This window comes from Crocuta crocuta, unplaced genomic scaffold, assembly GCF_008692635.1.
Source record: "Crocuta crocuta isolate KB4526 unplaced genomic scaffold, BGI_CrCroc_1.0 scaffold72, whole genome shotgun sequence".
Classification (NCBI taxonomy): Eukaryota; Metazoa; Chordata; class Mammalia; order Carnivora; family Hyaenidae; genus Crocuta; species Crocuta crocuta.
In genome coordinates, this window is record NW_027529427.1 from 8,298,267 (window position 1) to 8,312,047 (window position 13,781).

The 13,781-nt window shown below is 45.6% G+C and overlaps 1 protein-coding gene and 1 pseudogene across 12 annotated transcripts in view; one reads left to right on the top strand and one right to left on the bottom strand.

The window, feature by feature from the left end:
* The window catches only part of CACNA1C (calcium voltage-gated channel subunit alpha1 C), a 654,628-nt gene that overhangs the window by 131,584 nt on the left and 509,263 nt on the right, over positions 1-13,781 (top strand). The window lies entirely within an intron of this gene.
* On the bottom strand, positions 12,105-12,441 carry LOC144227393 (large ribosomal subunit protein P1 pseudogene; annotated as a pseudogene).

The window sequence follows — 13,781 nt, forward strand, 5'->3', positions numbered from 1 at the left end:
CAGGTGCTCAGAATAGGGCACATGGTGAGCAAGGAAAAGGGTGGGGACTCTGACCTCCGGTCTGTGGGACCCCGATGCATATCACTGTAAAATATGTGACACTTATTTCTCCTGTTCTGGGAGCTGCACCATCCATTTATCCCATGTGGTCCTCTTTCCACAAATAGCACACCCCTTTTTCATTTACCTCTGCCATTGCTCTCTGCTTTCTTGCTGCCATAAGTCAAGCCTACAGACTCACCATGATAGCCTCTCTTACCTTTGTGTACCATTGTGTTTCCAGAGCCTTTCCCATGCAGTGATTCAGTGAGCACATGTTTTTTTGTACATCCTGTAAAAGGGGAACTGAGGCTTAGTGAGATTCAATGACTGCTTAGGGCTTAACCACACAACTGTTAGGTGGTGGAACCAGGATATATATCCAGTGTCAGAATTCAAATCCAGCACCCTCCTACCCTCAGTGGTCACCTCTCTGAGGACCCATGTTCTTCATAGCAGCCACTCCATCTTGAGCCAGGGGAAAGGCCAGGGAAGCAGGAAGTGGTTTGCATTTGGAATTGAGATGGGATTTATTGTGGGTAGAGAGACACTGAGGCAGTGAGTGGGCCCATAGAAACTTCAGGGAACTGCAGCCTTTGCCCAAGGCAGAGCATCTGAGCAATGGCTTAGTGGTTGACTGCTGGCCATTTTCAGAAAGTCTGCCCTCTAACAGAGTAGAGGGCTGATATGTCAGGTAGGTGTGAGGAAACCCAACATTTGGGGGGCATGTGTTAGTGACCAGCAGGCCTGACGTCACGACAACATGGAGACAGCCAGGCGTGGCAAAGGGACCAGGAGCAGTGTCCACAGAGAGTAAGATACGTGCCTTATAGCAGCATCCCATTTACCTTCTTTAAAGGGGACTAAGAAAGCAAAGGCAGGTCTCCCACTGGTGCTACATTTCCTCATGGTTGCAGGAAAAGTCCTGAGGCTCTAAGGCCCCTGGTGTGTTGTCCTGATGTCAGAGCCGGGTCTGCTGACCCCTCAGAGGAGCTAAGTTGTCCCGTCTGCATGGTGACAAGGAGGGTATCCATGGAGGTACCCTGGCCCTATCTCTTTGAAATGCAGCCTCGGGCCTCTGGAAATAGCTGCTGTCAAAGAGAGGCAAATACCCAAACAGAGCAAGCAGACTGTGTGTGAGTCTTTTCACTCAGAATTAAAACAGAAACCAAAAAAACTCCTTATCAACACAATACCTAGGGGCCACATAGTAGAATAACTGCCATCTTCCTGGGGTTGTGTAAGACTTTCCAATGCCCACTTCCCTCTGATGTTTGGTAACTCTACCCATTACCATATCAGACATCTTCAAATGTATCCACAAACCACATCAAGTAGAACATTTTTGCTGTAACAAAGTTAGAAACAATGGTTGTGTTTTTTATGTTTTATTAAGAATAAATTATTCATTTTGGTCTTATGACATAAACTCTATTATATTGACAGATAACTATTATGTGTTGAACTGCACTTGACTAGTTGACACAGTGTTAAGTTTTATGGACGTTGAATTAAATATCCATTTTGATTTTGCACTTTTCCTCCCTATTTTGGACCCAATCTGTTTTGTTTTTGTTTTTAATTTTCAAGTGTTTTTGTAGGGTAATGAATAGCTTGTAGGGCATAGGCATTGAGCCTCTTGTGCCCAGTAGATATAATCTCTCCCATCTCTTCCCACCCCACTCTGCAGCCCCAGAGTGAGAAAGAAAGAAAGAAACTACCTCAATGAATTGATATTCACTTTCTAGGCCTAAATTCTACTAGTTTCTCAGGTCCTCCAGTCTCCTCTTGGTGTTGTTTTTATAACTATAACATATAAGAAGTGTTCTCTGAGAAATGTGGAAAATTTCTAAGTGTCCCAAACAGATGATATTAAGTCAGTTACCTCAGATCCTTTGGCAGAAGGAAGGATATAAATTCTAAATGTGATTGTATCAACCTGCTCAGATTTTCAGAAGTGAAGAGTAAAGATGTGGGGAGGGCTGTTCTTCCAGAGCCTCTGACTAGGATCTTTGTGGGGCTCTGGTGTAATGTCGATACTGGATTTTCCCCCTTGTTCCAAAAAAGAGACTTGTGCTGGATACAGCCATGATGGAAGTGCCTTGCAGGCACTGTGTGCAAATATTGTGCCCTAGGGGAGCAGAGTGAAGAACTAACTTTGGTGACAGGAGGTGAATTTGTACAAGGAGAGGAATGCTGGAGAAAACCCCTCTAGGGCCAGGGACCTGGCTCATCCAGACATGGCTCTGGAAGCAGGAAGACACTCTGTCATGTAGGGACACCATGGCTTCCTCTTTAGGGACTGAAATTGGGCTCTGGCTATGCTTCCAAAGATGGGGGCACCAGGTCTAGCTTCCAAAGGCCCACTTCTAGGAGGGGGCTGCTACTCATCTGGAAAACTCTTATCAGCACATTGAGTGGGAACCTGTAGGGGTGAGGGAAAGGAGGGAACACTTGGATACCCTCAACCACAGGACATAAGAAAAACCAAAATAAAGCATCATGAATTGTGACAGGTCCCATTAACGTGACATACTCATTAAGAGCTCTGATAACTAGTGATATTTAAAGAAGGAGGGGGAAAACTCACAAAAAGACATGAAGAGATTTACTACAGGAAAAGAAAATATAGATCCCTTGAGATGACTGATACAAGAGAACAAAAGAGGTCCTCAAAGTGACTGCCTTTGATCAAGGTGAGAGCCAGCATCTTCAAGGTTGGACACAGGTACTTCTGAAACCCAGGAGAAGCATCTTTTGGGTCATGCCTGGTGTTTCTCTATTAAGCAAGTAGTACATCAGCCAGAACTTGCTCTTTGTTAATGGAGTGGAATCCCCTTTCTACACTAAAAATGAGATTATGTAAAATCTAAAATTTATTTGAAAGAGGGAGGGCTTTTTTGTGCATGATGCATTACCATAAAATGACACTGTCTTATTCCTTATTGCCTAATTAGTAATATTGTACTTCTGTGTGAAATGGTGTGTTTAAACATTGCCAATCGATTTAAACAAAAGAATTCAAAATACTGTAGGATGGAGCACAGTGAAACATTCCTGCCAGCCAGCATTCTCCCAGGATAAGATTTTTGTCATTTCAAGGTATGCCTATGCAACAGGAACCTAGCAGAAGAGGGGAAGTTTCCTTCAGCTCCCCAATCCCCGCCATGTTTTCTGACCTTTCCATTTCCTTTACTCAGGGCTTAGCTGGTCCTAGGGCTGTAAAAATTTTTAGGTTCTTATAGACTCAGCTGGATATTGGGCTTGGCAGGATCTATCCTTCATTTATTTCCTTATTCATTATATACTTAGTGAAGGCATATATAAACTATTGTTAAAGACATAGAATGAGGATAATATAGTTCCTTTCATTTTGAGGTCAGCCCGGTGGGAAAACAAATGTTCTTGTGGAAAATTGAAATATACCTTGGTCAGCAAGGAGGATGGTAGAGAGATGAACAAATTTCATGGCAACCTTGAGGAAAAGTGTATTAGTCAGAATAGCCTGCCTGCTGTAACAAATAACCCCCAACTCTTGGTGGCTTAACAGGATAAAGGTTTATTTCTTCTATCATAATCCAATTTAAATCAGCAGGGTCATGGTAGGGGATGTTCAGGGATTCAGAGTTCTTCTGTTTAGAGGCTGAGCAATCCCCTTGGGCCTGGAAATTTTCCTCTGGATTCTCTAAATCTGGCTCACAGATAAGAGATAAGAAGGACTTGGAGGGTTGTACCCAAAGTTTTAAGGTCCAGGCCTAGAGGTGGGGCTCATTATTTCCTGCATGTTCCATTGGATAGAATGTAATTTATGGCCCTGCGTCTTGCAGGGGAGCCTGGAAAACATAGTCTGGCTTTGTGCTCATGTGGAAGAGGAGCAAGTTTGGTGAACATCAGTGGCATGGCTGCCACAAGGAGCAACTGGCCTGCCCTGGGGAAGTCAGAGCCGCTCCATGAAAGGGGAGCACTGAGGGTGGGTGGAGTCTGCCACATGAAGACGTTGAGTGCTGGTGCCAGAGCAGGGGGTGGGTTGGGGGGACAGAGGTATGAGAAGAGTCCCTTAAGGAAAGGAAGTGGAAATAAGTTGGATTTGTCTTCAGATAGGGCTGGATTTAAAGCATTGGCCTACAACTAGCAGTGGTGTGACCTTGAGTCTAGTCCCTGTGTGTCCCAGGTGTCAGCTTCAACTCTTCAGCCCGTGCCCTCTCCCAGATTGTGGGGATTACCTGGGGACTTGCCTTCCACAGTCCCCACTGGCCCCAGTGTCAACCACAGTCACTTTCTCTGACTGTGCCCTTCTCCCTACTCTGGACAAACCCTGACATGGACCTGTTCCCTTTCTTTGAGTTACACACATACGCGCACTCCAGTCTCACACAAGGTTTTTGTGAGTATATCGGCCTGTCCTCAGGTTTTGGGAAGCTCGAGGGAGTTCACATCATTGTAATGTAAATATTGAATGTTTGAAGTTTCTGAGCTTAGAAAGTCCTTCCGACAGTTTTGCCTTCCCAGGCCTTAGGGTTTTAATATATTTCTTGCCCTTTCTACTTCTTCCCCTCTAATGCCACCAAACTACTTGAACATACTCTCCTCATTTTTATTATGCAGAACAGTTCAGCTCTATCTAGTCCCTAAACTTAGCTCAGAGCTTTCTTCTGCACATCCACTGATGGGCCTTCCCACACAAGGGGCCATATCCACTGATGTGCCTTCCCACATGATGGGCCGTCTGATGGGGGTCTGACCCCATCTCCTTGGGTGAGAGAAAAGGGGTGGTAGAGAGACTCATTTCCCCATTGCTTTGAAGGCAGAAGCAGATGGCATCAATTTTTGTTTTAAGTAACTTTTTCTTTCTTTTATATACAATTTCACTAAGGATCAAATGGGAATGTTGCCACCCAAATTGCAAGATTGTTGTGAGAAATAAGATAATATATGAAAACGTATAATATGGTGCCTGGCACATAGCAGATCCTCAGTTAAAATGCAGCTGTCACTCCTTTCCCACCCATCCTCAGAGTCACAGGGTATTAAAAGGCACAGTGCTGTGTGGTCAGTAACACTAACGTTAGATGGGTAGAGTGTGTGCCTGGCAGTCATGAGAGCTGGAGCTGCTGAGGGGGAGGGGCCAAACAGCTTCATGCTGTGCTTTTATCCAAGGAGATGGGCCTTTGTCCTCTGTATTCAGAAGTCAGAACTTAACACATTAGATATAAATGGGAGGAGAATCTTTTAAAATAGCCGTCTGTTTCAGCAAGAATCTTTTTACTAAGATTAAAGATGTGGCTCCAAGTAGGTTTAAATTTGCAGAAGACATGCAGAAGCTGGTTGGTTGCTGTAGGATGCCACACTTGCAGTGAGGGCGGGCATAGCGTGTCCTCCCAGGCAAGCTGCGGCTTACTGGCCCTGCAGGGGAGACCCGGTGAAACTTGTTGCCCCGAGGAGTTGGTTTGCGTGAGAGATCCTGAGTGGCTGGCAGACCTGGAGGGTTCCGTGTACTCCCCAGCAGGCCACTGTTTGTGACAGCCCGCGCTTTTACTTCTCTTTGAGAGGTAGAGGAAGAGAGCTCCAGACATGCAGAGCAGCTGACGGTGTCAGGCATGGGCTGCAAGGACTGAAGCAATTTCTCCTGACATTCCCCGAGTCTCCCAGAGCTAACAGGGACCCTGGCCCACCCAGCAGAGGGTCTTCTCCTGCAGTAGCCTTGACAAGTCTTTGAGGCCATCCAACTTCTGCCCCATCACCCCTAAGGGTGCAAATCCATTTGGGGAATAACTGTAATCCTGAAAAAGGGTTTTCTTATAGCTGCTTTCCTTTATCTTCTAGCTGTTGCACTCCTTTCGCCATCTGGAGGGGAAAAAGATATTGTCTCTTCCTTAGGACATCCTTGTTGATACCGAAGACCACTCCCATGTACCTCTTGGTCGCCTTCCCTTAGGCTAACCATCCTCTTCACTGCACCCTTTCCCCACAGTCCTGGCTACCTCATCTGACTCTGTTTGCCTTTGACCCATAGTTCCTCAGCTCTACGTGGCCCCAGGGATGAGAGGCTGTTGCTTCCTGTTAAGGACAGCTCCTTTCCATCAGTGCAGTCTGAGACTATATACTGCCTTCCTCCTCCTCTTCCTCCCTCCCTCCTCCCCCTCCCTCCTTCCCCCTCNTCCCTTCTCCTTCCCCCCCTTCCTCCTTCCTTCCCTCCTTCCTCCTCCTCCCTTCTCTTCTCTCCCTCCTCCTGTTCTCCTCTCACTCCTTGTGCCCCTCCCTCCTCCTTCCACATCATATTGTTTACTTGTGTTGAACTTTTAGGCAACTGGAATTCCTCAGTCATTTTTCATATGTGCTGGTAAGTTTTGTTTCTCTCTTTCTGTCTGTGGACATTTCTTCTCTTGGAGATTCCCTGTTAAATGTTTTTCATTGACACACTTGGCCCCTTTAGGGACTTCTTTGTCTGTGCTTCCCCCCCNTTTTCTTTCCCAGTGTGAATGCTGTGTTTCAGTGACTGGAGGAGTTTTTGGCCTTTTTGATGAACTTCTTTGCCTGTGAACACTTATGCTCCCTCTGACTCTATCCCACTTTCCCATGCAGGAGCACCCATTCCCTAAGTTCTGAGCTGGCCATCGAACACCTGTGGCAGGTGTCACTGGGCTTCTTGTCCTCATAGGAGCACAGTGTTCATCATACCCTGCAGCCTATCTGCGGGTATCTGAATATTGGAATATCTGAAAATTCCATCACTGTACAAAGTAGTAATATTTTCCAAACAAAGGTCCTGTGAGGACACTTGGGGACACTGTATTCCCAAAAGCAAACACTGACTATGATGTCTTTTTGGCTACGATGGGATCCGGTAGAAAAGTTTCAAGTTACCAAAATAGAGAATATGTTCTAATGTCTTGCAAATGAACCAAATACACTTCTCTTAATGGGAGAAGAGATGTGTGTGTTTTTTTAAATCACTGATAATAATAGCCAGGATGACAGTAACAGTTATTACTTGCCTGGCACTGTGCGCTGTGCTCTACACACCTTCGTCATTTAGTCCATACAGCAATGAATGAGGAGTGAGTGTGCATATCTCAAAGCCTGGAGGGGCTCAGCAGGCCTGCCTTGATCTCATGGCTGGAGACCAGAGCAGCGGTGCCGGGGCTCCCCAGAACCAGGAAGCCATGTTTCCCACAGGACAGTTGGGATCATGGCTGTGCCAGTGTTGCTGCCACTTGGCAGGGGAGAGTCTCTGGGCCTCAGTTCCTCAGTTTCAGATTAGATGTACTTAAGAAGTGTTACCGGCGGTATATGTCCATGATTTGACATCTCTGTTATTTCAGAGACAGCTTCCTTTGGGAAACATTGTTGTCACAAGAAAAAAGAAATGTGTTCTGTCAAAATGTTTTCTAGTCTTGGACACAGTGAGTGGGGTTAGCACCAGAGGTAGGAAGCCATTACCACAGGAATCAGGGGTGGAGATGAAGGTCAAGATGGATGGATGGGCTAGCATCCTAAACTGAATAGGGACATAGTTCTTCAGGAGTCACAGATTATACATCGGATTCTGTCCCCTGCAATTCAAGCCTGCTAGAGGTAGTGACTGTCAGACTGGTGAGGGTCCTCCTTTCAGCCTCAGACTCACAAATTTGTATGTCAGGCCAGGAAGGGGACCCCAGCACCATTTAGTGCCCCCTTTATTTTATGGCAGCATCCATGGAACTCTGAACCTTAGAGGACAGAGACCTCTGAGGCTGTATGGTCCAAGCTCCCAGAGAACCTCTGACGGAGGAGACTTTAGATCAAGTGGGCCTTGCACTCCATGCCTACCCCCCCAGAGGTACCATCCCCAATAAGTGCATCTTCAAGAGTCAGCCTTGGTAGAGCAGGGCTTCCTTTCAGAATATGTAACTTGTAAGACTCTTTCAGCCTCTCTTCCGGTTGCTCATCTGCCAGGCTGGTCAGTGGGATGAGGAGTCCAGAGCTCTCCTGTTTCAGGAAGCTCCTCTTGTCCATCTATCCTGAATACCTATGATTTGCCACCTCACTCTACAGTTCTTAGTGGGAATTAGTGAACCCAGGATTCTTTGCTACTTCTCAGGTGATAAATTGTGATAAAGTATAGTCAAGATCTCCCAGCCTAAATGTAATGAAAGCCTAAATGAAGTCACATTGATAAGATATTTTGAGTTGTACATGCAAAAAATAATGTATTGACAGTCCCCAATTTTTGAACTGCTCTTTTATTCATTGTTAGGTTGGTGTTTTAAACTTAGAAAATTGTAAATGGCATTTAGATTTCCAGACTGGCCTGTTTAAGCCATAATACAGCTGAAACACTCTTTGGTTACCATGAATCACAGTAGAAAATAATATTTTTGTAAATGAGTAGTATAGAATTGTAGTTACAGACTCCCTCTATCTTGAACTACTTTTGGAAGGCCGTCAGCAGTTCGAGCCAGAACATAAACACATTGACACTAAAGTGTAAAAGCAGGATGTCCAGTTAATCGTTACTCTGATAAGAGGGATGCGAGAGTTTACTGGGTATCTACATGGTCTGGGCAAGCAGCAAGGAGAGCTATGTGGTTCAGGGCTCTTGAGGCTGTGGAGGTGTAGCCCTTATGGTCTCCTGTAAACATTTATTCCTGGGTACTTCTTTCTAAAATTTTTGAAAGTTTTATTTATTTACTTACTGAGAGAGAGAGAGACAGAGAGAGACAGAAAGAAAGAGAGATAACCAGTAGTCAAGGGGCAGACAGAGAAGGGGACAGAGGATCTGAAGCAGGCTCTGTGCTGACAATAGAGAGCCTGATATGGGGCTCAAACCCATGAACCATGAGATCACACACGACCTGAGCTGAAGTTGAACATTTAACCGACCGAGCCACCCAGGTGCTCCCCACGTATTTTAAATATCACCTAACCCAGCAGGTCCGGAGCTGATAGGAACAAGGTCAGTAGCAGGAAGGGAAGACACTAGGGCTTCTATAGTTTTAAGCAGGACAGAACCTGTTAGCAGCCTGCCTTCTGGTTCAGAATGGATGGGCTGGGCTTGCCCAGCGAAACATATTCTGGTCCTTTCTAGGTCAGTAGTCCCATGCCCAGCACTACATCCAGAGCTGGCTTTTTGCCAGGCACAGGCTGGCCCAAAGCACCCCTTCCTTCAGGGGCACCATCTCTTCTAAGATGGGAGATGGGAACTAAAGCTGTCAGAACAAGGAGGCTGCAGCAAGGTCCCTCACTACAGCCCAGAAGGCCTGCACTATGCCCTTCGGAAATGTAAATCCGACTGCTCTCTTGGCTGCTCTTTCTTTATCAAGGCATGTAAATTGAGATTCCCAATTTAAGAATTTATCCCTTCTTCCTTGGGTGGATCTCTCCTCCTCTCTCTGCCTCTGTCTCTCCCTTACATCCCCTTCTCTCCCCACTCTTCCCCTCCTCCCTCCCCCTCGCTCCTTCCTCCGTGTCCCTCTCTCCCTCTTTTTCCTCCTTTCTCCCCCTCTCTCTCCCCCTCTCTCCTCTCCTGCTTCCTTGCATCTTGCTTTCACTACAGCTACCCACTGACCATTGGAAATGCCCAATTAAATCCTGAGTGCTGTGTGACTTAAATTCAAATTGTGCCCCAGGAATTCTGACACAGTCTGTGTTTCCCATTGATTTAAAAAATTAAGACTCAGTGATACAATGTAATTCATTATTATGTAATAAAAGCCTATTATGGATGGTAATTTTTCAGTGACTAACTCAATTTTACTTATTAGTGTTCATTTAAATCTTAGCTTATTATATGTTCAATACTACAAGTACTGGAACCATTTTTCTTCAAAAATCAGCCATTCGGATTTTTTCATCAGTTTAGACAAGACTTTCCTCCTCCCTCTTCCTCCAAAAGCATTCAGATAAGTGAGATTTTCCTACATTCAAATCAGTGATTGAATAGGACCAAACTGGAACATGATTAAATTTTGAACCAGAAGCACCAAACTGAAATGAATTTTATTAATTTCAAAATCCAACATTTTTGAGGACCATTTAACAGAACCAGGGCTTCTGTAAATAACCATTCAGTGAATCAGTTCGGTGCAGAAACGAACCTGTATCTTGAAATGCAACTTTAAGATCATTTTTAAACCAAGCTGCAGTTTCATTAGGAAGGTTCCCCTGATTTACATTTTCTGGGTTTAGTAAATTCAATTCAAATTTACTTCCTTCTAAATGAATTTTTACTACCGGAAGGCCCTTGTATGAAAATGATCTTCTATCATTATGTGATTTGCCTGCTCCTGAGGGTGAGATGGCCTTGAAATTGGAGTGGCAGCCAGGGCTTGGAGAGGACTGCAGTTACCTTTCAAGGATGCATACACACGCACACGCACACGCACCCACGCACACGGCTGAAATAGGAGGGAAGCACACCCTCAGGAAGGAAGGTGCTTGCGTTTGTGCCTTCGTCCTTTAGGACAAAATACTCAGATCTGGCCATTCAGCTGAAAGCATCTTTGAAGGCAGCAGGGGCCAGGACCTGAGGATCTGCCCACATGTTTTCCTCCACATGTCCCCACATCTGCCTCTGCCCTCCCCCTGGCCCCAAGAAGTGGCTTCTGAGGAAGTGTGCCACCAGGAGAGTGCCTGATCTCTGTCGAAACCGAGGCCTCCCCAAGGAGGCTATTTGGACGTGTTCCTCAGGCATAAGGATGACTCACCACATAATGATTCTTTACAACTCCATAGACTGTAGGCCCCCCATGTGTGGGGGAGGGGTACTCTCCGGGTTGCACAGTGGCACTGAGTTACTCTGTTACCAAACTGTGAAGACTTCAGTTTTTTAAAACAGCAGTTGAACCACATTTGGTAGAAAAGGTAAATTCTGCAATGTCTTTGATAGAAATTCCTCATTTTCTACCCTGCAGCTCTCAGGGTGCACCGGGGGAGGCAGTCAGAGGGGAGAGGTGGGAAGGTCAGACACGGGATCCCAGTTTTCAGGGAAGAGGACAGAGAACCTGCCCACTAAGCACTGTGTCCCGGGCTGCTGTGGCCAGCAGTCAGTTTGACAAGGCCAACAGGAGGTGACATGCAGAGCAGCATATTTATTCCACGTGATTCTTAGTCTTCAAGGAGAGGGATGCATTATGATGTACTGCTAATTGTGCTCAATCATATATTATAGTCTATTATCCAAAAATCTTTTCTAAACTTTTCATGAAGCAAATGTAAGCTCTTGTAAGCTAGGTATTGGCTATGTAAAGTCATTTCTCCTGAAACTTGTTGTAAGTTTGTCCCTTTTGACCTTCGACAAGTGGCTCCACACTGTTCTATCACTCCTTCCTGCCCATCATCTCCTGAGGGACTTAGAGGCACGAATCCTCCTGATCCTTTGTGCCCTGCCATCTTCGGTGTGGCAGCTCTGTCCTCAGAAAGCTCTCCCGAAATCATAAGATGGCTCTAGCCATTTCACACACCCCAGGCAGATGCAGCAGTGTCCAGGGCACTGGAGGTATCTCTCGCCTGACTGTCTCTTAAGAGAGAGGAAGCTTCCCACAGAAGTGTCCAATACACTCTGCTGTGTCTCATTGGCCAGGAGTTGGTCAGATGTCCTTTTAGCAAGGAGAATGGGATTTCCTGACTGGTTTAGACAAATTAGAGCTTACCTCCAATGCTGGGAGATTGGTGTCACAAACAACCAGAATCTGGGCCTTGCCAGCCAGGGAGAAGGAGCAGTAGCTTTTAGGTAGGCAGTAATGCTGATTTCATCATCATTTTTCCTGGCAGGGACTTAGAGGATACCCACTACTTTTTTATTTATTCATTTTAAGAGTTCATCTTTTTAAGAAACTTTTTTTAGTGTTTATTTATTATTGAGAGACAGAGAGAGACAGAGCATGAGCAGGGGAGGGGCAGAGAGAAGGGGAGACACAGAATCCGAAGCAGACTCCAGGCCTGAGCTGTCAGCACAGAGCCTGATGCGGGGCTTGAACCCACGACCCCAAGATCATGACCTGAGCCGAAGTCAGATGCTTAACCCACTGAGCCGCCCAGGTGCCCCTAAGAGCTCAGCTTCTTATTGAACATGTTACTAAAGAGGTTTAGTCAGAAAGACCCAAGTCCATGTCATCATCAGACTTCAGATTCTTCTTTCTTTGTTTCCACCTTCTTCTCAGCTGGGGCAGCAGTGGTGGAGAGGGCAGGGCCTCCTGCTGGTGCCTGCCAGCTGCTGGGCAGGTCCACCAGCCCCTACCATGCAGATGAGGCTCCTGATGTTGACATTGGCCACGGCCTTTGCAAATAGGCCCAGCCACAAAGGCTTCACACTTACACCTGCTGCTTTCAGAGGGCATTGATCTTATCCTCTGTGACTGTCACCTCATCGTCATGCAGGATGAGGGCTGAGTAGATGCAGGTGAGCTCCAAGATGGAGGCCATGGTGTGGGCACTCTCCTCTCCGGGTGAAGTGGGGGCCCACCCCAGTGTGGCCTCAGCTTCCTCAGAAGGACTGAACACCTTAGAGGTAACTGAGGAAAAGGGACACTGACCATTTACATTTTTCTAATATTTTGTCACGTGTAAAAATATGTGGTTTGTTTCTCTTTAAGTTGTAATGATTAGACAAATTCTTCACCTCTGATGTTGGGCCTCTGTTTCTCCTTGCTGAGCTGGACAATGTGGATTTTATTTTATCTTATTTTATTTTATATGTATTTTATTTTATTTATATTTCTAATATAATCTGTTGTCAAATTGGTTTCCATACAAATCCAGTGCTCCTCCCAACAAGTGCCCTCCTCAATGCCCATCACCCACTTTTCCCTCTCCCCTGGACAATGTGGATTTTAGAGCTGGAAGGCCTCTAAGAACATGAAGCTCACAGGCACCTCGGTGGCTTAGTCAGTTAAGTGTCCAACTTCAGCTCAGGTCATGATCTTGTGGTTCATGAGTTCGAGCCCCACATTGGGCTGACAGTTTAGAGACTGGAACCTGCTTCAGATTCTGTGTCTCCCTCTCTCTTTCTGTCCCTCCCCTGCTCATGCTCTGTCTCTTCTCTCTCTCTCAAAAATAAATATTAAAGAAAACATGCAGCTCAATCTTTCCATTTTACAAATAGGGACACTGAGGTTCGTACTGCTAGGGACTTGCCCAGTGGGTGCCTCATAGCTGGCTTAGCCGAGCATATCTGTAATGCCTCAAGTCTCTCGTTTCATGTCTTTTTTCTCCTTTCATGATGCTCAGTCCCCTTTATCCCCATGGAATCAATGCTATGGTGCACTTTTAAACTTTTCTCTCTGGTAAAACCTGTGCAAGAACCAAAAAACTAGATAGGAGTCATTTATAGCTCAGCATGAATATTAGATATTTCATATTTTAATCTGCTCTTGAATCATTTAAAGACATTTCAGGCATTTATTAACAGGCATGAAAATTATTTTGGGGGTAGGAGACCTTCAGTTCTCTTCCCGGTCCTTCAGAATCACACTGGTACCTTGTCTGCCTTTTTTCTTGCTTGAAGGTACAACCATCTTAAGAGCTACAGCAGAGAAAGGAAAGGGACCTTGCTTCATATGTGGAAAGTATCCTGTCTGACACCATCTTTAGACCTTTTCATTTAATCTAAAAATGTTTTATGTGTAAAGTATGAGCTCCATTGTCTTCTCTGTAAGCAGGGAGTGAGGTGAGGCTCATGGATAAAGGGCCATAGGTCCTTAGAATGCTCCCGGTCCTACAGGTGAAGACATCTGTCTGACAGAGTTCCCCGTGTCTCACAATCC